Source organism: Macrotis lagotis, chromosome 6 (assembly GCF_037893015.1).
Source record: "Macrotis lagotis isolate mMagLag1 chromosome 6, bilby.v1.9.chrom.fasta, whole genome shotgun sequence".
Classification (NCBI taxonomy): Eukaryota; Metazoa; Chordata; class Mammalia; order Peramelemorphia; family Peramelidae; genus Macrotis; species Macrotis lagotis.
In genome coordinates, this window is record NC_133663.1 from 35,602,768 (window position 1) to 35,626,286 (window position 23,519).

Below are 23,519 nucleotides of genomic sequence, written 5' to 3' on the forward strand. Positions count from 1 at the left end.
ATAGTCTAATAGTCAGTTATGGGACTGAATTATTCTATTCAGCTTTTCAATCAAGCTCCCCCTGGAACCAAAAGATTTTGGATTCTCAGAAGCTTCCTGGCAGGTCATGGGAATAATGCAGGTGGATTGCTAGTAAATGATACCTGATCATCTTCAGATCTCCCCCTTTTATTCTTGATTAATGAAAAGATTCTTTGCAAATGTTTTGCTTGGGTCCATCTATTTGTTTTACTCATTAAATTGTCTTTATAAATCAACTGAGATGACTAGAGAAAAAGTGGAAAATAAATATGAGCTGTGGAAGAAAAAACAGAAAAGGAATTAAACTTTGTTACAAAACGTATTGAATTCTACCCAAGCAACAAACTCCTTGAAAATTAGAATAGATACTAATGTCTCTAAGATACAAAAAAAATTAAATATAAAAGACTAAAAAATAGAACAAAATATAATACATGTCATAGTAAAAACAATTGATCTGGAAAAGAAGCTGAGGAGAGTTAATTTAAGAATCATTGGTCTGGGGCAGCTAGGTGGCGCAGTGGATAGAGCACTGGCCCTGGAGTCAGTACCTGAGTTAGAATACGACCTCAGGGGCTTAATAATTACCTAGCTGTGTGGCCTTGGGCAAGTCACTTAACCCCATTGCCTTGCAAAAACCTTAAAAAAAAAGAATCATTGGTCTGCCAAAAATTCATGATCAAATGAAGAACCTAGATATCTTATTTCAAGCAATCCTAAAGGAAAATTTCCCAGATATCTTAGATCCAGAAAAATAGAAATGGAATAAGTTTCCTAGTATCTCTTAAAAGAACCCCCCAAATCTATCCCTCCATGAATATTATAGCCCAAATGCAAAGTAACTAGGTCAAAGGAAAAAAAATATTTTAAACATCGAAAAAGGGAAAAAAAAGGTCCAATACTGAAAAGCCAGTCAGGATTACACATGGTTTAGCAGCTACAGAAAAAAAGAACTGAGAATACAAAGTTCTAGAGTGTATAGTTTTACAAACAGGAATGACTTCCCAAGCAAAAGTCAGTAGAATCTTAGATTGGGACAAAATCGGAACTTTAATGAAATAGAAATCTTCCAAAAATTCTTGATGAAGTGCACATACTTCCTTCACATCTTCTGTGAAGGATACACATAAGAGTCAAGAAAAAACAAGCACATATACACATGAATATAAGCATGAGTGAACAATAATAAAGGACTAAAAATAGAATAAATATGGTGAGATGCTATTTATGTCTCTTCAGAATCCAATCATGAAGGGTTGTAGAATCAATCTGATGTAGTGGAAGTGGTTCTAGTATTTCTTCTGGATCTTAAAAAGAAGAATGGAAAGAAACAGAAAGAAGAAAACACTAGCTGGCAAAAGAGATGAAGGGTGGGGAAAAGTACCACACATAATGGCATATACAAGATGTTTTTACCATAAAAAAGAGGAAAAAATAGAAGAAACAGGTGACACTTGAACTTTATTGTCATCTGGGCTAGAAAAAGGAGAAAAAACAATTCATACACATAACCACAACTGGGTAAAAAATTTATATATTTCACTTAATAGGGAAACAAAAGGAAAAGAGGAGAAGGCAGGAATAAGAAGAGGGAGACATATTAATAGAGGGATCTGTCCTAAGCAAAACAAAAAACTAAGGATGTACAAAACAATTTTTACAGCAGCTCTCTTTGTGTTGGCAAAGAATCATCAACTAAGAGGAGTGCCCATCAATTGGGGGATGACCAAACAAGTTAAGTGTTATATATGATGGGATACTATTTTGCTGTATGAAGCAAGGGCAAAGTTTCAGAGGAACCTGGGAAGGCTTGCATAAACTTATGCAGAATCAAGGATTTGTGTGTTGATAGCAAAGAGAAGCAACTTTGAAAGTCTTAGGAGTTGTCATTAGCATAATGAACAACCAAGATTCTGGAAGATTGAATTTGAAATACCATATCTTGATGGAAAGAAGGACTCAGTGCAGATTGAGATATTTTCTTTGGACATGGCTAGGGCAGGAGTCGGTAATAATTTTTTTTTCTATTTTTATTTTTTTCTTCTTTTCAGTTTGGGAGGGAGTAGGAGAGAAAGAGATTTTTGCCGACTGAAACAAAACAAAATTTAATTTTAAATAAAGACATGGGAAATGGAGTGTTTTTCTATGAGGACACACAAGAAAGCCAGTTTTTCTAGAACAAAGAATGCTTGGAAGGCAGTTATATGAAATAAATGTGGAAAAATAGGAAGGAACCAGGTTGTGAGACCTTAAATTCTAAGCAGCATATAATTGATCCTGGTGTTACTAGGGAGCCACCATTGTTTATTGAATAATATAGTAGGGGGTTGACGTGATCAATCTTGGGTTTGAAAAACAATTTTGTGGTTGTATGGAGTGTGGACCAAAGCGGAGATCATCATTAGAAAGAGCAACTACTTAAGAAAATTATTGCAATAGCCCAGGTGAGAGGTGATGAGAGACTTCATTGGAATAGTAGCTCTGTGACTGGAGCTAAAAGGATGCCTGTATAAGTGTTATAAATACAATAAAATTCAACAACTAATTTGCATACTTGGTCTGAGTGTGTGAAGGCAGTAATGACCCATATATTTTAACTTGACTGACTGGAAGAATAATGGTGAATAAGGAAGTTTGGAAGAGGGTGGATTTAAGAGAAAAGACAGTGAATTCTGTTTTGGACATATTGTGTTGCCTATGTGATATCCAGTCCAACATTTTGAAGAGTTAATTAATGATGTGGGACTGGAGGTGAGGAGAGAAACTAGACCTGAATATGGTTGTCTGTATAGAGCTAATTTAGCTGAGACAGCTAATGAGGAAACTAAGAGAAAAGAACTGAGCATAGAACCTGGGGGTACATCCATAGTTAGGATATGACATTCATCAGTGATCTAACAAAGAATGAGAAGCTGCTCTCTGACAAGTGAGATAAGAGCCAGGAGAGAACAATGCCAGGAGACTATCTGGAGGAGAGAATGGACAAAGGTATTCATAGCTTCAGAGTGGTTGAGCAGTGTGTGGACATAGAAAAGGCTTTTAGAATTGACAATGAAGAGATCACTAGTGACTTGTGATTTCATTTCCCTTGATTGATGAGGTCGGAAACCAGAATACAGAGGATTTAGAAGAGAGGGAGTTAATGATAAAATGTTGGCTTGTTCAATACACAATCAATACTCTGAAGTGTATGCCAGTGATGTTGTGATTAGCAGACCCATCTTCTCATTAACCCAATCTAGAACCTAAGTGGTAGCATATTGACTTTCAAGTCAGGGGTCTGGAAAGCAGCATGTGACATTTCCTTGTATAATGTTCAACATATCTGGATTTGAAATGTGTCATATCTGAAAGCACCAAAGTCAGAGAATTTTTAACAAGGGTTTGTAAAATGTTATTTCACTGTGCCTCAATTTCTATGATACTTTATGATGGTTAGCACCCCTATTCATCCTGGCAGAATTTCTTCACCCAATTGACATTGATCCAATCAAATCACAGGTAGTGGTAATGCATAGACATTTTTGCAAATATTTTCCGCCTTTTAAGTAGAAAAACTAAGCATTCAAAAAAACTATTTAAAATGCCTGTGGTGGGGTGGCTAGGTGGCGCAGTGGATAGAGCACCAGCCCTGGAGTCAGGAGGACCTGAGTTCAAATATGACCTTGGCTGTGTGGCCTTAGGCAAACCACTTAACCCAATTTGCCTTCCAAAAACCTAAAAAGTAAAAATAAATAAAATGCCTGTTGTTTCATCAACTTGTTTCTGCTGAAATAGGAATCAATGATGTACATATTTACTATCTATGCTTAGAAATAGCCCCACCAAAGTCTCCAAGGTTGGAGTGGGGTGGGGCACATTTGCTGGGCCTCTCAGCCCTTATCAGCTCCCCCATTAGACTGCACGCTCCTTGAAGTCTACTTTTGCATTCTTGTTTGATTCTCCCAGCACTCAGCATTGTGCCTAGCTCAGAGTAAGCATTTAATGAATGCTCATTGGCCAACTAACATTTTTAAAGTTTTAGGGTTTTTTTTTAGTAAGGCAGTGGGGTTAAGTGACTTGCCCAAGGCCACACAGCTAGGTAATTAAGTGTCTGAGTTCAGATTTGAAGAAAGGTGCTCTATCCACTACTCCACCTAGCAGCCCCGATTTTTAAAGCTTTAAAGGCTAGGTAGAAGTCATTGACCGATTTCTCCCTTTTCACAGAGATTGAAGAACCCCTGATGTATTGTTCATTAAGGTCATAAATGGTGATAGAGGTAAGAAAGGTCATCGAGTCCAATTTCCTCATTTTCCAAAGCTGTGTGATCATGATTTCTCTGTGAAGGAAAGTTCTTTGGGAAGTGTGGAAGGAAAGGGAAATTTGGATCATGATTAATTAACGATGTCTTTTCCCATGTAGCCCTTAGGTTTAGGGTTGAATATACAGCACACTAAAAGGTTGATATGGGCTAGGTAATTCATTTGGCTCCTTTTTATGACTTGATTTTTCTTTTTAGTACAAATGTCATCTTTCTGGTAATAAACATGACAAGGAACAAAACTACCTAGATAACAAGCATGCAGAAACAACTAGAAATGACATAAAAATACCAGATGAGAAGCAACTTGGCATAAGAAAAAGACCACTAGAGAAAGTCAGATGAGACAAGACTTGACTTCAAATTCTTTTTTGAGTTATTACCAGTTTTGTAGCTCACTTAACTGCTCTGGGCCTCACTTTCTTATTTACAAAATGGGAATGATAATACCTGTGGTCTTATCTCCAAGGATGGTTATAAGGATTGAATATGATAATGTATAGCAAGTGCCTAATAAAACTGAAAGCACTAGATAAATTCAACTATTGTTATTATTACCATCTAAATGAATGAAAACTTGGAGTTAAGAGGATATAATTTAGGAGGTATCATTTTTTAGATGTTAGTCAACTGCAGAGATATTTCATGAAACCCATAAGTATCCTGCCTTCTTTTCCCAAATCAGGAATTGCTAGTGTATAAATGTTTTATTATTATAGATAAATGTTTAAATGATGCCAACTGTGAAGATAAACATTTATATTCTACTTTAGAATTTGTGGATGATCTGTACCATCCCACTCTTCATAAAGTTCAATTTCATGCAAGAATAATTGATGTTTTCACATGCCGTCAGTGATGATGGCACATCAGCCAGACTCACTCGGTGCAGGTGAAACATCACTGATGAATCATTTTGAAAACTCTTGGGCTGATTCACTGAGCCTGGCAAAGACTATGTAACTATATGCGATACTGCATTATTAAATTCAGGTTATGATTATTATTCCTTTTATGCATCATCATAATTGTAAAATATGACGTAGCTCATATATCACTTACTCAACTTCATTTCCCTTTAGATTTTTATTATTAGCTCGGTTGGACAGATTTAGATATAAAGGCAAGCTGGAGTATCTTCTATTGGTTTTGTCTTCCTGAATATACTAAAACTCTGACCTAACTTTATGATAAAAATTAAATTCATTTTGAAACGTCTGGCTGAAAATTGGAAGTCATAAAGCGTACACTAGATTTGTTTGCTTGTTTATTCATTTATTTATTCAGTCATCTATCGATTTAATTTTAAAATAACATTTTGCTGAAACCTAGACTCCTTGGCTGGATTTAATGATCTCTAGTTCATGTAGACTTCCATCTACTCAAAGTGGATTGAACTTTCTTTTTCCTCTTCTGATGATGCCCATTAGTTAAACTCATTGTATCTAATATTTTCACTGCTCACACAGTATGAGTGAATTACAGACTTGGGGGAACACATTCTAAGGCAAAGCAACAGTGACTGGCATCTCAGAATTATAGGACAATATTGGCACAGCTGCTTTACTTCAAGCTTATTCATCTTATCTAGTCTACCACATGGGCACTAAGAACATTAGTATTTGGCATTGCAAGTTCCATTGTCCCACAGCAACTTACCATCAATGTGTAATTATATAGCTTATTTTGTTAGCAATAAAATCCCAAATATGCCATTGCTATAATGGTGTTTGGATTGTGTTTATCATATCAAAATAATCATAGAAATTGAGTCAGATTATTTGTTCTGTTAGCCAGGAAGTACACATCATCCTAGGACCGTGGGTTTCCAAATATCTCAGGATGACAAAGTCACTAGGGTCTTTGTTCAGAACTAGAGATTTTTAAAACCCTGTAAAGTTCCTACATTAGTAGGCAAAACTGGGGGAAAGTAAGTAGGTGTGCCCCAGTTAGCTGTTTAAATAAAATGTAATACCATAATTGTCTGCTAGTTTGGAAACATTTGAAATTGAGAACCTTTATTACACTTAAATGTTTTGTTCTGTTTTCATTTATCCAAGGGAGCACTATTGTCAACTTTCATATGAGTTTAGTATCTCATACTCTCTAGACATTTCCTGATAGAAGCCTTCTAATAAAAATTAGAAAAATGTCTGCTTTCTGAATTTGCTGTATTTTGAGAGTTTTTATTCCCTCCCCTAGGTAATTTAAATAAATGAGATAGAGGATATGGAGGTGTCAATATTGCTGTAAGAAAAACAACCCTAGGTGTAAGATTTATCTCTGACATATACTAACCTTGAGACCCTGGGCAAGCCAATCTCAATGGTCTCAGTAAATTATCTGAGATTTAGAGATGAACTGTTATTCTACACCAACTGATAGAGTTTCCATAGCAGAAATTTCCCTACACTGATATAATCACAAGGTCATACACTAATATCCCAATTTTTTCAGATATTTTAGGGGGTTTTCCCCCTGTGGATTGAGTTTATCAATTCTCCTGAAGTATAGAAATTCTTTCCCATGACTGCCATTCCAGGGAATGACAAAATGAAATCTGTGCCTAGCTCCTCCTAGTTCTCTACCTTCTACCACCACTTGCCCCTGGAATCCTACTGTTTTTCATGTAGACTTCTCTCAATAACATTGCTTGTCTGATGCCCTTTGGCCCTCATTCTCTGGCTTCAGATCCCTGAGTTTACAGTGGATTTAAAACTAGTGCTGACTTTGGAGCCTGGGTAGGGAGCATGATACATCTCCATTTCTAGTATTTGCTGTCATAGTTAATGATCAACCCACCTTCTGACTGTATGTAGGTGCCCTTGAATTTCCAGGAAGGAAATAAAATAAACAGAAACCTCCCCCAGGAATCTAGTATGGGTTTCTAATTGTTGTTCTCTTTCAGCTTCAAAACCCTTATTTAACTTAGATGAATATTTGTGTGAGTGAGCAAGGCAGTGCAGCATCACTTCAAAAAGAATGCAGAAAGAGAAAGGCTTCACTTTCTATGTAACAAAGGGAATGACTAGTGTTATTTTTGTTTCTGCATATTGGCATTGTATTACTTAATGCTTTGAGGTTTCCAAAGTAGTTTTTAATACATTATTTCAGAGGCTTACAAGAGGCCAGTATGCTAAGTGGCATCAGAGTGCATAGAAACTGGACCTGGAGTGAGACTCATTATCCTGAGTTCAAATTTGGCCTCAGACACTTATTAGCTGTGTGATCCTGGGCAAATCACTTAACCTTGTTTGCTTCAGTTTCCTCATTTGTAAAATGAGCTGGAAAAGGGAATGACAAACCCCTTCCAGTAAGTCTGCCAAGGACCCCCAAATGGGATCACAAAGAGTTTGATCAATCCTTTCTTTCTCCAAGATAGATGAGGGAAGCAAGGCTCAGAGTCTGATCAAGTAAACAGGTATAGGGGGCGGCTAGGTGGCATAGTAGATAAAGCACCGGCCCTGAAGTCAGGAGTACCTGGGTTCAAATATAGTCTCAGACACTTAATAATTACCTAGCTGTGTGGCCTTGGGCAAGCCACTTAACCCCCTTTTGCCTTGCAAAAACCTAAAAAAAAAAAGTAAACAGGCATATATATTAAGTGCTTTCTAGGTTTCAAGACCAACCACCAATACAAAGAAAGGCAAAAACAGTTCCTGCCTTCAAGGAATTCACATTCTAAAGGGGGAAAAACCTTGTAAAAAACTAAATATAAACAAAATATATCAGTGGTAATGGAAGATTATTCTTAAGGCATTAACAAAGGGGTTTAAAAGTTTGTCTGTGAGTCATAAAGGTAATAATTTTAAGAAATAGGAGCAGAAATTTCCCTAAACTAATATAATCACAAGGCCATACACTAATATCCCAAATTTTTTTCAGATATTTTGGGGTTTTTTCCCTGTGGATTCAGTTTATCAATTCTCCTGAAGCATAGAAATTCTTTCCCATGACTGCCATTCCAGGGAATGACAAAATGAAATCTGTGCACAGTGGTTAGAGCACTGGCCCTGGAGTCAGGAGTGTCTGAGTTCAAATCCAACTTCGGACACTTCATAATTACCGAGCTGTGTGGTCTTGGGCAAGCCCTTAACCCCATTGCCTTACGAAAACCTTAAAAAAAAAGAAAAAAAGAAAAAAAAGAAATAGGAGCTGGAGGAATAGAATATATGGAGAATCAGCAGATAGATCAGATAATTTAGAAACTAGAATGCATGAAGGGAGTAAGAGGAAATCAAACTAAATTTCAGGTAAACATGATTGTGAAGGTTTTAAAATACTAAGCAGAAGCATGTTATCAAATGAACTTGATGTATTGAAAAAAACCAATTAGTTACCAGTGCCATTGTTGACTTCGTTCATCAAAGTCTTTAGTTAATAAGTCATGGGACTAGAGGATTAGTGTTATTATCATTATTAATTCGTTCTGAAATTATCTCAGGACTTCATTTCTAGAAAAATGAGGAAGCATCAAGGACTACTGCTCCACTGGAGATAGCTTGGTGAAACAGTGGACAGGAAGTATGTGGAGTCAAGACCTGTGTTCAAATCTGCCCTTGGGTATTTAATAACTGTGCATCCCTGACCTTAGGCTTAGAAGATGAGGCACATAAAAAATTCTATGCAAAGGAATTATTTTTCAAAAACATGCTAAAAATAGCAACATGAATAGGAAGGAAAAAACATTTCTGCTTGGGGAGGAAGAACTTGTGTTGGCCAATGGATAGAGACAAGGGAGAATATCAGTCATTCATCATGATCTTCAGATGTGAAAGGCTAGAGCAATTCAGAGGGAGATGGAACTCTGGAGAAGAACAAAGACAACAGCACAATTTCCATAGCCATTTAAAATGCACTGAATGCTCCATACTCAGAGGGATTACTTGCCAAGCTATGGAAACAATTTATCAGTTATCTTTGAGAAACCACAGATAACAGCAATTTAGGAAAGAGGCTTGCAATATCCTAATCATTTAAAGGGGGGAAATAGTATATCTTGGGAGGAGAAAAAATATGGCTTAGTGGATTTAGCTCCATAGTCAAAAGATCTGGATTCAAATCCTCCCGCATATAGTGTTCTTGTGACCCCATGCAAGTCAATCAACTTCTCAGAGTTCTAGATAACGTCCTAAGACCATAATGCCCATATACAGAGGTAGAGGGAATTTCTTTAAATGTGAATTCCTAAGGTAATGAAATCACAGCTCTTTAATAAATATTAGCTGACTTACTATGAAACCTGCTGTAGATCCCTGCCCAAAGTCAAGGAGGAAAGGCAGGAGGATCCTCATGAAACTATCCTGATTCTTTTCTGAAGGAGTCTTTTTTTCTAGCTGACTCGGTATATGGTTAATAAACCTAGATCATGAAGGATTTCAACCTATTGTCTCTGTATTCCAATAAGATTTTTTGGGTTTTGGGATTTGTTTGTTTGTTTGTTTGTTTGTTTGCTTTGCAAGGCAATGGGGTTAAGTGACTTGCTTATGGTCACACAGCTAGGTAATTATTAAGTGACTGAGGTCACCTTTGAACTCAGGTACTCCTGACTCCAGGGCCTGCGCTCTGTCCATTGCTCCAACTAGCTGCCCCTTCCAATAAGACTTTTAACTTGTGGAGAAGATATAAAGTCATAGTTGAGACCAGGGTTCTTAATGTTATTTTTGACCTAGATCATTAGGTCTTGATGAAGTTTATGAATCCCTTCTTGGAACAGTATTTTTAAAAACATAAAAAATACATAAAATTATAAAGCAAACCCAATATACAATCATACACATGTAGATATGTACACATATATATGTGTGTGTTCATGTGTGTATGTTCAATTAATATATTTCAAGATAATTTGTTCCTTTTGTAATTGTTTATACACATAAACAAACATATGTATAATATATGTACACGTAGACAGGTATAGAAGTAACAGTACTCATACAAATTAATCTAAAGAGTTGTAAACTGATATGAATTTATGGCTGAATGAGCTACCATTTTAGATTAATGAATAAATTACTGACAATTTATAGGTAGGTGGAGCTGTGGATAGAGCACATAGTCAGGAATCAGGAAGAAGGGAGTTCAAATTCAGCCTCTGACATCCACTTCATTTCTATTTGCCTCAGTTTCCTCAAGTATAAAATAGTCATAGTAAAACCACCTACCTTAAACAGGTTTTGTGAGGATAAAAAATGATATGTCTAAAGCTTTTTTCAAATCTCAATGAACTAGATAAATGACCGCTGTTATTTTTATTATGAATCTTTAATGGTGCACAACTGGTCTCTTCCCTTGTCTAGTCAACATTTTGATTAAAAATGTGAAAACAGGTCTAGGAAAGTGGCTTATCAAATTTAGCAATGTCATCACTTTGAGTCAGAAGACTATTATGTTGGAGACTGAAATCCATATTCATGGGATCCCTGACTGGAAGCTTCATGCATGTCTCATTCAATCTCCCCTCATTATGCATATTAGGAACCTGAGGCCCAGAAAGGCTAAGTGCGTTGTCCTAGGTCATGAGAAGAGAGCTAGGATTCTACTCTAAGTCTCTGACACTAACTAAACCCAGTACTTAATTCCACACCAGAAAATCATCAGAACAGGTTAAAATGATGGGCCTCCTCAAAACTGTCAGAAATAAGATTACATTTCTCTTAGTTAATTCTAAAGTTATGCACTAAAATCAAAAGAACTACATTTAAGTTGGTATGTTGTCGAAGATTTGACTTGACAGTTTAAGTGAAAAAGGACTGAGGATTTTAGTTGGCTACAAACTCAATTTGAGCAAATAGATTAATGAGGCTGCTAAAAGGGAGTGATGTAAGATTAGTTGGAATGAATAGAATGATAGTGTCTGCTTCAGGTAGTTCCACATTCTGATTAAACTCTGGTCAGAGCATTGCTGAAGAATCAACCTTGGGTGCTGTCCCCAGAAGGATCACACTCACACTAGAAGTCATTCAGAAAAGTGTAATAATAGAGAAGTAAAAAAAATCTTATAAACTCTATCACATGAGAAATGAGTGAAGAAATGGAGTCTATTCCAAATAATACTGCCAATCAATATGCCTTCAAATGTCTGAAAGGTCATGATGCAAAAGTTTATTTTATTTATTAGTTTATATTGTATTAATAAAGAGAGTTCAAGAATTAGGATCAATGAGTAGAAGTTATAGGGAGCCAAGACTGCAGCACCATATCACAAATTTAAGAGTTCACTATGTTAAAGCCTGCTGGGTGCAAACCAAAGTAACAGTCACTGCAGATAAAAAGACTAAAAATGAGACAGTTTATTCCTTTGGGACATGAGGTTTAATGGTCAACTGATGTATGTATAAATGATTGAATGAAGGGATAAAGAAACCCTATAGTAAAACACTGGATACCACACAATGGATAGTAAACAAGGAAAATGGTTCCTATCCTTGAGGAGTTTTTTTTCTTACAAGGGAAAACCAACATACAAGAGAGAGCAAACTAGGGAGAAGGTTTGTGGGCAGAGAAATAAGAATGAATAGTGATCTGAGTTATAGAGAAATTGATTGACTTGTCCTTACAAGAAATGGAAGATTTGAGAGGGAATGTATTTGGAATAATTGATCTGCAATTTATAAACATCAATAGTTTCTTATCAGGACATTATCTATGTTTAGCTAAAAATTTATCAATTGAGTGGAGTAATAAAATATTATTATCTCATTTGCATTGAGAGTTTTTCTTTAATTCTCCAAATTTGATTAATTAGTTTTTAATGTCAATATAAAATTCTCCTTCAAAATAGTGAACTGTGAATTTCCTTTTCTCTACCTGCTTTCTTCCCCTTCCCTGTCTCCCAATTCTCCTATTTTGCCTACCTTGGGACCTTCCATTGTCCATTTATACCATCCATCAGTTTTTGATCAGGGTCCTTCCATGTTAGGTGTTGGTTTTAGAACCTCACATTAGTCATTCTGACACATTGACTAGAGATGATTTTTCAGTGCTACTTAAGACAAGGAGAATCCTTTTGATGTGAGAAATGTGTTTTTATCATCATGAAGACAAGAGTCATAAAAAAGAAAATCTAAAACAAATCTCAAGTCATATGTAATGTCATATTGTGATATTACCATAAGTCATCAATATATCTTGAGTACTATTGTACCTTCCCTCTGGAGACTTTAAAGTGGCAGAGACAGTATGATATAGTAGATAGAGTTTAACTCAGGAGTCAGGAAGACCAGAGTCTTCCTCCAACACAAATAATATGTATGATCCTGGGCAAGTTCACCTCCTATTAGCTCAAGAAACTCTCTAACAATATCATTTGCTGAACAGTTACTAACCATAGTGATGGAGGAAGTTTCTTTACTGTTACATTGACTATACCCAGAAATTATAGTTCTGGACTAAAAAAAAATCCATACTGCTTGGGTGTTCTCTACTGGAAAGAGTCCCAAGTTCTAACTCTGAAAATCTCAGCTCAGATCTCACTATTTATCATCCACAGCAACTTAGGCAAATTATTTCTTCTCCATATTGGTTTCTTCATCTGTTAATGATGGGCTAGATCAGAGGTGTCAAATTTGTGACCTTGTGACCCAAATTAGATTAAAATGTAACTGGGAAAGTTTGAAGAAATGAAATGAAGACACAACACAATATGAATCCTTTTAATTTGTGGTTTTCTTAGTCCGTTTCTATTTTGGTTTGACACTCTTAGATCTCCTTTCCAGATTTAAATCTACCATTTTTACCTTCCTAACTTGTTTACATGGTATATAATGAAAAGACTGTAGTATAGCAGTGGAATTGAATACTTAACAGCACCTACCCCTTTGGGTTGTAGTGAAGATCAAATGAGACTATATTTGTAAAGTGCCTGCCACTTTGTAGTTGGTATATAAAATCTTTATTCTTTCTCTCCCTTCTCCCCCGCATTCTGATTTTACACTTAGATCTTCTAACTAGTAGCCTGGTATTCTCAGACAGGTGCCTGCCTAGTAAAAGTCTTTGTCTATTTATACTCAACTCCTCCTGGGTCATGAAGAAACACAATTCATAACGTTAATAATTCTGTATCCATTTGGTTAATATTCCATTCAAGTAATTGCTGAGGAAGTCTTTTATTTCTGCATAAAACAAGACCAGATTGATACTCTCATAAACCACAGGACAAAGTAACATGGTATCCACAGCATGTAGGTGCTTACATTGGAGAAAAATGTTGTCTGCCTGCCAAGCGAGAACCCGGAAAACATCCGAGCCATTTCCTCTCCCATTCGAAGCGCTGACTATGACTCCAGTTTGCGTTAACAGCTGGAGGAGCTGACATTACTTTTTATTTTGTTGTTCTCCGGCTCTTTATGGTCCAAGGCAATAAGTCACTCAATTTATGGCAAAGAATTGCATCACTGGTTTTTGCTGCTGCTCAGTATATTTTCATTGGGTTTTGGTGAAACTGTTTTAATTATTAGGAATCTTTTCCCTCTACTGTACACAGAATACAGGCAGTTTCAGGGTCCTATAATGTTGGCTCAACATTTGTATTTGGTTGATTTGTTGGCTGTTTCTTTTTTTAATGGTGCCTTGTGATTTCATTAGGGATTCGTAGCTTCTCATACCAATATAGATCAGTACCTTTTCTGTAATTTGCAGTCTTAAAGAGTTGCCTGGGGCATGGAGAGTTTGAAATGAAGGACTCAGGGCCATCAGACGCAGAAATTGAACTCAGGTAGGTTCAGATTATAGTTAGAAAATATTGAAACTACTTAGAAATGATAAGAGTATATCATGGGCAGATTATGTATTAACAAGTGATAATTTATATATAAAATACAAAAAAAAATCCTACTTTTATGTAATTCTCCAATTTATACATATTATTTTATTTGATCGTAGGAGTAACCCTCTAAGCAAAATGTGATTCTTCTGGCTCTGTTGAGGAAACAAAAGCTTAGAGAGTTTTAGAGACTTTCTGTAATCACAAGTAATAGGGACTGTCAGAGACAAGATAGAATCTGGATGTATGTGCCTCTGCATCTAACACTCTAATCATTATTCAATGTTGCCTTTCTCTAAACTATTTTGAATTCATTTTCTGTGTTTCTATATACACATATATATGTTTCACATGCACACCTGTATATAACATATATACATTTATATATAGCATATATACACTTATATGCATATACATATCCTTATATTTAAGTAGATCAGAGATTCTGTTTTTTATTTAAAGATTTTATTTATTTTGAGTTTTACAATTTTCCCCTAATCTTACTTCCCTCCCCCTACCCCCCACAGAAGGCAATATGCCACTCTTTACATTGTTTCCATGGTATACATTGATCCAAATTGAATGTGATGAGAAATCACATCCTCATACGGAAGAAACAAAGTATAAGAGATAGCAAGATCAGACAATTTTTTTCCCCTAAATTAAAGGTAATAGTCATTGGTCTTTGTTGAAACTCCACAGTTCTTTCTCTGGATTCAGATGGTATTCTCCATGGCAGAGAGCCCCAAATTGTCCCTGATTATTGCACTGATGGAGTTGGACGAGTCCATCAAGGTTGATCATCACCCCCATGGTGCTGTTCTTCTGGTTCTGCTTATCTCGCTCAGCATCAGTTCATGCAAATCCCTCCAGGCTTCCCTGAATTCCCTAGATCAGAAATCCTTAACTTTTTTGGGGGGGTATCATGGACTCCTTTGACAGTATAGTGAAACCCATTCACCCCTTCCTAGAATATGGTTTGCAAAATTAAAGAACTGCTGAGTGGCATAAAATTGAAGAAAATGCTTTCATTTAAGTTAAAAGAAAAATGAAATCGCCCATTCAAATCCATGAAACTCCTCAGATCTGTTGACAGATCCCCTTGTGAACAGCATTTGACCTAGATACATGTATCACACATATCCATATACATATATGTGCATTGTGCTTACATGCATATATGCAAATAAATGCATATACAGTGTCTTATAGCTAAACACAACTGCAGAGAACTACTCTTAGAATGGAAACTTCTTGAGGACATGAACCATTTACTTTTTTCTTTGTATCTTCAAAGTCTATTGCAGTAACTAGTACATTATTGGTATTTTTTAACTGTTTGTCATTCATTCATTTACCCTTATTCATTATCATTTATCAACACATTTGTCAGTTTTCCAGTAGTAATTGGATAGTTTTATTAATTCAATTTAAAATGGGCTTAGTCCTGTATTTAAAGGTCAAATTTTCTGTTCAGCTCTGGTCATTTGAACAGGAGCATTTGAAATTCCCCTGTTTTATTGAAAGTTCATCTTTTCCCCTGGAAGAGGATGTTCAGTTTTGCTGGGTAGTTGATTCTCGGTTGCATCCCAAGCTCTTTTGCCTTCTGGAAGATTATATTCCAAGCCCTAGGAGTCCTTAATGTGGATGCTGCTAAGTCCTGTGTGAAGTAGCTTCTGTGATGGACTTATCATAAAGAATGTGATCTACCCGAGACAGAGCTGGTGGTGTCTGAACATAGACTGAAACACATTTTTTCTCTTTCTTTTACTTTATTTCTCATGAAGGTCTATATTCTTTTGGGGGAGGGGTTGTTATGTTTACTCTTAAACAAGAATATTTTAGTAATGTATTAACAAAAACATGACTTGTACATTTTTCTTACCTTATCAGTGGGTGGAATAGGTGGGAAAGAAAGAATTTGGAAATCAATTTTTTCAAAAATCAATATTAAAAATGAAATATGCAAAACATAAAATGAGCTTAGTCATATTAAGTTACTAGGTACTCACTTTATAGAAGAAAGCATAATCAGGCTCTTCAAAGCTTTATGATTGCCTTAATTAGAGCTTTGTTCAATTTTCAAATACATAACATTTATTTTGGTCTTTGTAAATAACTTTCTGATTTGAAGAACTTGTCCAATTAGGTAGAGAGAGACTCATGACCAGAGGCTGGTCAGTTAGTGATAGATTCTTTGGCCATGACTACACAGGAAATGTGCCCCTTAGATTTACATAGCTATCTTTCTTTCTATCTATCTATCTATCTATCTATCTATCTATCTATCTATCTATCTATCTATCATCTATCTATCTATGTATATATCTATCTATTATCCTTATCTATGTGTATAGATATAGTTATACACATTTAGATAGATATATAGATATAAATATATGCCTTAGATAGACAGACAGACAGATATTTATGTATCTATACTCCATCTCCAGTAATTATTGAGAAAGTCTTTTCTCTGTCTCTCTATCTTTTTATCTATCTCTCTCTGTCTCTGTGTCTGTCCCTGTCTCTCTGACTCTCTTTGTCTTCTTTCTGACTCTGTCTCTATTTGTCTCTGTCACTGTTTCTCTTTCTCTCCTTTTGAAGGAAAAGAAACATTTCAATCCTGCCAGTTCTTGTTCTAAATGAAATTGGGAAGCTGGAGGGGAGATTCACTCCTAGAAACTCCGTGGAGAGGTAACTTGAGGAGCTAGACTAGTGGTCTTGGTTCTGCAAGGAATGGGGTTAAGTGACTTGGCCAAGGTCACACAGCTAGATAATTAGTAAGTGCCTAGGCTGGGTTTGAACTCAGGTCCTCCTGATTCCAGGGTCTGTGCTCTAGCCACTGCTCCACCTCCACCTAGCTACCCCTGGCCTAGTGGTTTTGAAGGGAGATATCAGGAAAATATGCTCCACTGTTTTCTATTACTTCCTCTTTTGCTTAATTCAGAATCATGTGATAATTTCTTTGTAGAAAGGCACCAATATGTGGAAATAGATTTAAAAACTAAATGGCATTAATCTTCCTTGTATAAGAATCAACTCTTGGTTGTTTATGTTAATGGAAGGGATAGTCTGTGGATTATCTCAATTACTAGAAAATTCAAAAACAATTATGTCTGTGTGTGTTTGTGTGTGTGTGTGTGCACATGCGCGCACACGCTTATCTGTTTCTCTTAGCTAGCTAGCTGGCTCCCGATATACATATTCAACTATCTATTTCGATATGTTTATATGTATATATTATACTTATCTCTGTGTATCTATAGCTATATAGATGTAAGTTTATACATCTATATATTGTATAAATGTAAACTATATGAGCGCACACATGAACTCTATAAATATGAACTTGATAGTGCACTCTATCCCATTTTGAGTCTTTCATGTATTCAGTCTTTTAAAATGAGAGTTCATCCTGTATTGAATTTAGAGACAGTCGAATATGACTATCTAGGGCAGCTAAGTGGTACAATGATTAGAGCATTGTAGAGTCTGGACCTGAGTTCACATCTAAACCCAGACACTATGTGCATGTCACTTAAGCTTGTTTGACTCAAACAGGTCAAAAGACCTGAAAAAGGAGATGGAAATTCACTCCAGTATCTTTTCCAAGAAATCCCCAAATGACGTCATGAGGAATTAGACATAACTGAAAAATGAATCAATAGTTATTCAACTATCTAATTTTTCAGAGAAGGGAAGGGGAGTGACTAGTCCCATGTTACCTAGGTGTCCAGAGGCAGAGCTGGGGCTAGAATTCAAAGCCCAGGAATTTTAGCATAGTACTCATTAAATATGCTTAATCCAAAAGCATCCATCTGTGGTGGCCAGAATCATAATCACACTAAGTAGTGGGGTAGAGTTGAGGAGGGCTGACAGACAAGATTCAGCCTGAGATTTTAAAAAGACTTTTAGTTCAGTATACAATGATGACCAACTAACACTTAGAAAGTACTCAAAACCTTCTTTGACTTTAGTGCACAGAAGTGAACACTTGACCATCCTCTCCCCCAAAGGACCACATGGTCCTCAGAGAACTTGCTTTCTAGTGAAGTGGCTAAGAGGTGCAATAATTAGAATACTGTACTTATTTATTTTATTTTTTAGCAAAGATTTTATTTATTTTGAGTTTTACAATTTTTCCCCTATTCTTGCTTTCCTCCCCCATCCCTCACAGAAGGCAAGTCGATACTGGGGCGGCTTATCGTCTAATGGGGGAGTCAACCTACATAATCAAACTTGGTGGGGCAGCTAGGTGGTGCAGTAGATGGTGCACCAATCCTGGGTCAGGAGGACCTAAGTTCAAATCCCACCTCAGACACTTAATAATTAGCTAGCTATGTGACCTTGGGCAAGTCATTTAACTCCATTGCCTTGCCAAAAAAAACGAGTGCCTGGAGCAGGGAATCCATAGATAACAATTTAGAAGGACTCTGGGGAAGGCAATGCCTGTTCTCTAAGGAATTCCTATTGCCAAGTTTCCAAGGTAAAATGTAGCAAGAAGTGACAGGATATTTAAGTCTCATATGCATAGAAACACAGATCTGACCTGCTGCATTTGCACAAACTATTTGGGGAATCAAGACACAAATATTATGAACTAGGCAAGATTATAATCCAAGTTCAGCTGCTATCAATCATCCTGAATTTATTAATCAACTAATCAGTTCAAAAATACTAAACCATGCAAGAGGTCTTGGAAATATAAAGATAAAACTATACAGTAACTATGCTCAGAAAACTTTCTAGTGAAGTGATGAATGGGGGCACTGCATTTAGAATCAGAAAGACCTGATTTTTGAATACCACCTAGATATAGGCCCCCAAGTTAGTCACTAATTGTCTCTCAAGCCCAATTTCTTCATCTGGAAGAATAATGGCACCTCCCTCCCAGAGATGTCATGAAGGTAATGCATAATGCTTTGCAAACATCAAAATACTTTATCAATGTGGTCATCATCATCATCCTTGTTGTCTTCATCTTCATCATCATCATCCTTGTCTTCATCAACATTATCAACCTTGTCATCTTCATCATCATCATCATCATCAAAGTCAGCTAAACTTTTCTCAGACTTCAGTCTCCATATCTTCCTCCTCCTCCTCTGTCCTAGGGGACAATCATCGATTTTGGATTATAGATTTGGAGTGGTCACAAAAATCACTACTTTATTTGACAGGGAACAAAATCACAGAATTGAAATTAGAAGGGGCTCCAGTGATTTTCTAGTGTAGCCCTTGCCTAAACAAGAATTCCTTCTTCAATATAATCACAGGTCCTGGCTCATAGGAGGTGCTTCATAAATGTTTGTTGATTGATTGATTGATTGGTAAATCTATGTGCTACCTCCCCAGGCCACCCATTCCACTATTGGGCAGGTTTAATTGGTGAAAACTGCTTCTTTATATTAAATCTAAGCATTCTTTTTGATATATTTCAATTCTTTTAGCTCCACTCTCTGTAGATATGCAAAAATATAGTAATAATAGTAACAATCATCATAATCATAATAATAATAGCTAGAATTTACATAAAGTCTACTTTTTTTTACAAATATCATTTCATTTGATCTTCACAACACCCCTGAGAGACTGGTGCCATTATTATCCCAATTTTATTATCCCTATTTTATAGGTGAGAGAACTGAGGCAAACAGGTTAAGGGAATTACCCACAGTCCTTAAGGTTTTGAGTGTCTGAGATGAGATTTGAACCCAAGTCTTTCTAATACTAGATTCAGCATGTTATCTGCCTCACCACTAGCTACCTTACTTCATCTCTCCTACCAATGAGATTTGTTAAAAAAAATTAAAAAGAAATAAAAAAACTTTTAAAAGAATAAATTCCTATATGATTCTAAGGAGTTACTTTCACTCAAATACAAAAAAGGTCTAATTTGCCTCAATTAGCTGGATATTTCAAGTGAAAAATAGCCATTTGGGCTGAAATGATTAGAATAATAAGCTCGGTTCTCCACCATTATTAGCATATGTAATTTTCTATCTTTCAAGGAAACTAAGGATATGGAATGTCCTGTGTCTCTCACTTCATTTGGTGATGCCTAGAGCTAGCAGACATCTAGTTGCTTCCCCATCATGAAATATCAGCTAATGATGGCACTTTGATGTTCAGTTTAAGTGAGTCCCTTTTCATTCTCTAAACTTCATTTCCCAAACAATTCACAATAAGCCTAGAGTTCAAGGACAGTAGCAATCACTACCAGAAAACCACATAGAAGTTTCTTTAGTTGGAATCTTTAATATGTCAGGGTTGTAGTAAAAGGCTTTATAAGCCATCAATCAATGCTAAAAGTAGTCTCAGAAACAGACATGGGGCCAGAGACATTGACTTCTCTCATCTGAAGGAGTTAAGTGTGAAGTCTTGGGTTTTGAAAGTTTAATATACAAATAAATCTGAAAGGAGAAGGGAATGGGGACTATTAATAGAGAAAAGATCAGTAGGAAAAAAGCAGGTTTTGCTTGATTAGTCTGATGATTAATCTGATCCACTGGATAAAAAAGATAGACTTTGGAAGACCTGGGTTCAAATCCTTCCTTTGAAGTTATGTTAACCCTTAGGTGCCTCAGACAATTCCTGAAGATTTACTTTCCAGTCACAGAAAAGTAGTGACCAATGTTGCTAGAAGGAATTCTGATATTGGGGCAGAGCTCTCTACTAAAGCAATCACAGTTCCTTCCAGGAGGCTGTACAGTGTTCTAGAAAGAACGCTGACTTTTCAGGAACAGTGTCTGGATTCTGACTCTGTCAATTCTTCCTTGTGTGATCTTAGATTGATCACTGGGTCACTCTGGCTCTCAGTTTCTTCAACTATAAAATGCATGTAATTTGGAGTAGATACTCTCTGAGAACCCTTTCAGATATAAATCAGTCACACCTTGATAATATCTTCAGGCAAATTGGGAATTTAAAAAATAGTCTCTTTCATATCTGAGTATTTGAATGGGTTTAAATGGGATATCGGTACAACCCACAGATGAGCTGTTCATAGATCAATGAATCTTAGAGAATCTCTAGCTCGTGAATGATCTAGACTCCTGCTACCAAATATTCAGTGACCATCCAAACCAAGACAGAATATGCACACATCTAAATACATATGTGTACATGTGTGTATGCATGTATGCATGCATGCATACTTAGAACTTGAAACACCATGTCTGTATATCCACAATATATCTAAAAAATCAGTATGGTTCAAAAAGATTAAAGAATTAAACTCATATCCATATTGAAGGAATGGGAGGAGGGCACTGAAAGTCAGAGAAATGAGAAAAATCTCATGAGATAAGCCCTGAAAAGAGCTAAGAATTCCATGAGACAGTGAAGGAAATGAAGGAAGAGTGCCAGAAATGATTTCTCACTTTTGACCATTCTTTGTGTCTCTTGCTGCCATTTAGAAAACACTTCCTCAAACCTTATTGACTTACTGACCCTAATATTTTTGCTGTTGGTGCTATTGTTTTGATGATGATGGTGATGATTCTTCACCACTTTGACAAATCTACAAATGCATATGTGTTTGTATGAATATCTCACTATCTCTATCATCTATATCTATATCTATATCTATATCTATATCTATATCTATATCTATATCTATATCTGTATCTGTATCTGTATCTGTATCTACATCTATCTATATCTATATCTATACCTCATCTATATCTATATCTATATCTATATCTATATCTATATCTATATCTATATCTATATCTATATCTATATCTATCACAAACACAGCAAAAAACAGCAGAATGTCACCTCTTAATTTTGGGGAGTCTCTTAAGAAAGAGCAAAACAAAACATACACAGAAATATATATATAAATCTACACATATTTAGATATATATGTATACACATGGATGGACATATATGCATAGACATCAGAGGATCTATGAACTTGGGGAAAATTACATCCTTTTTTCTCACAACCTTTCACTTATTTTATAATTCTATATATTTTGTTTTTATAAGCATTATTTTGAAAAGAGGCCCATAGGCTTTATCAAACTCCAAAAGGAGTGTGTATAACACACACACACAGACACACACACACACACACACACAGACACACACACACACACACACACACACACACACACACACACACACACAATGTGTAGAACCCTTACTTTAAAGGGGAGCCAGTAGACTTAAAATTTAGACATATAATGTAGTAAAAGCAAAATTACCAGAATAAAAGGAGAAAAAAACACAACCCTACTATTTTCCCCTTCCCCTTTTCTTTGTATTGCAGTACTTATCAGGGTCTGGCACACAATAGTTGCTTAATAAATGGAGGTGGTGGGGTTACCTTTTGATTTGTTGATGAGTAAAAAAAGACCTGGATTCCAGGTATGACTCAGTTCTATCCTTGCATGAGATTTCAGGCTCCTATTTTTAACTCATCTTAGTGTCTAAGTTTCTGCATCTACAAGATAGGGATGATAAATACCTATCCTGAGAAGTTGTAAGGATCTAATGCATCACCCGGAAAATGCTGTATCTACATTAAGGGAATAGATGATATGTTCCTTTTTAAATGGCTAGGCAGGCATTTGAGTGAAAGCCTCATAAAATTATATCTGGAGAAATTACAAAGTCGCTTCCAAGGTAGAAGCTACCAGACTCCACGGGAGGAAGTTACACTGGATATCCTAAGGAGGAAACTGCTTATGGAAATAGAAGACAGGGTGGTGAGAGAGTCCCTGGAATATAGACCAGCTATTCTTAGAACCCACTGGTAGGTATACTTCTTTTTACTTGTACAAATACTATCAGTCCATTGTCTAGTTCACTCTGCAGCAAATCACGTCACCCTTGGGATTTTTGTTGTAGCTCTGGGGTCTTGAGAAATGATGCCAGGAACATAATAATTGAGAAGAATTATTCTATCAGAGAAAAATCTAGTATTTAGAAAAGGAAATGTTGTTATTAATTAAAGCTACCTTCTATCTTTTCAAATAATCTTCCAACTCTTCTATTATCTATATATCCCATTTGTTTTATCATCCAACTTATCTTTTCCCTCCATCAATATTTTAAGTCCTTTTGTAACCAGATACAACCCAAATCTTTTATTCAAGTGCTATGAAGGTTTTTCAGTTATATCTCATACTTTATGTTTCTTCCTTAAGGGTATGATTTCTCTCTCATCATATTCAACTTAGATCAATCCATACTATGGGAATGATGTAATGACTAGCAAACTGCCTTCTGTGGGGGGTGGGGGTGGGGGGGAGGAAGTGAGATTGGGAGAAAAATTGTAAAACTCAAAATAAATAAAACCTTTCCAAAATTAAAAAAGTTCACTTTAAAATAATAAAGTGAAAAGAACTTTAGAACAGGAAAAAAAACTTTAAAAAAGGAACCTAAATTATGAAGATTACATGAATCCCAGTTCTTCTGTG

At 36.0% G+C, this 23,519-nt stretch overlaps 1 protein-coding gene across 14 annotated transcripts in view; it reads left to right on the forward strand.

Annotated features, from left to right (window-relative positions):
• Positions 1-23,519, forward strand: part of NAALADL2 (N-acetylated alpha-linked acidic dipeptidase like 2) — a 1,546,126-nt gene that overhangs the window by 527,229 nt on the left and 995,378 nt on the right. For 3 of the 14 annotated variants that reach the window (XM_074190943.1, XM_074190950.1, XM_074190952.1), the window contains one exon: positions 4,228-4,280. The exons of the other annotated variants lie outside the window; for them this stretch is intronic. The gene's annotated coding sequence lies outside the window, so the exon portion shown is untranslated. The remainder of the gene's footprint in view (positions 1-4,227; positions 4,281-23,519) is intronic. 14 annotated transcript variants of the gene reach the window in all.